At 63.3% G+C, this 1,033-nt stretch overlaps 1 pseudogene; it reads right to left on the bottom strand.

Moving 5' to 3' along the window:
- Positions 1–462: 462 nt before the first annotated feature.
- Positions 463–620, bottom strand: LOC115035085 (annotated as a pseudogene).
- Between the last annotated feature and the right edge of the window lie 413 nt (positions 621–1,033).

Below are 1,033 nucleotides of genomic sequence, written 5' to 3'. Positions count from 1 at the left end.
GGCGAGATTCGGCGATGGGCTTTCCCGGTTCGCTCGCCGCTACTAAGGGAATCACGGTTGTTTCTTTCTTCCGCTTATTAATATGCTGAAATCCGGCGGGTAGTCCCGCCTGATCTGAGGTCGGAACGTATCGGTTGTTTGTTTCTTAAATTACACGGCAGCTGCGGTCCGCGCTCCGCCCGTACGGTGACCACCCGCGTCCGCTTCTCGGAAGCCGGAGAGGTCTCGTGGACTCTCAGCCGGCCCGGCCGCGCTCTCGCGCGGCGGGTGGACGGGGACGTGCCGTTTGACGACGCGAGAACCCGTGACTGTTTGCCGTCACAACTTGGGCGGACGACCGGAGGCGGCCGCGCGAGCGGCTCTCCCCGGTCTAACCACCAATCTCGCACCACCGGAGCGGCCGACGGGCGTGCCGTCGGACGCCTGCCGACGGCGCATCGGTCTGGCCGAGTATCCGGTATACGACCCTCAGACAGGCGTGGCCCGGGACCCGCGGGTCACTGAGGCCGCAATGTGCGTTCGACTGGTCGATGTTCGTATAACCTGCGGATTACACGACGACGCGCAGATAGCTGCGGTCTTCATCGATCCACGAGCCAAGTGATCCGCCGCTCGGTGTCAGTTGTTTTTTGTTTTGTTCGACGAAACTTCTACGGCCACGCGCCGTGCGCGGACGCACGACTGGGCACGTACGGTCTTTCGACGTATTAACCATCTTTCGGTCGACGCTCGGTCGGGGTCGCGGCGCGCGGGCGGTCGTCGAGCGAGTCGGCGAGCGCACGCGGCCACGGGGTCGGATGAGGCGCGCGCAAGACCGGCGAGTGCCGCTGGTACCGCGGGCCCGTCTCTAATGATCCTTCCACAGGTTCACCTACGGAAACCTTGTTCGACTTTTACTTCCTCTAAACGGCCGATTTCGGTCATCTTTGCGATCGCGCCACGACCCAGCCCCCGAGGGGGCCAAATAACGCGCGTCCACTCCGAAGACCTCAATGCGACCGTTCAATCGGTAGTAGCGACGGGCGGTGTGTAC

The sequence above is a fragment of the Acyrthosiphon pisum genome, unplaced genomic scaffold, assembly GCF_005508785.2.
Source record: "Acyrthosiphon pisum isolate AL4f unplaced genomic scaffold, pea_aphid_22Mar2018_4r6ur Scaffold_7854;HRSCAF=8436, whole genome shotgun sequence".
Classification (NCBI taxonomy): domain Eukaryota; kingdom Metazoa; phylum Arthropoda; class Insecta; order Hemiptera; family Aphididae; genus Acyrthosiphon; species Acyrthosiphon pisum.
This window is presented reverse-complemented; position numbering and strand designations above follow the sequence as displayed.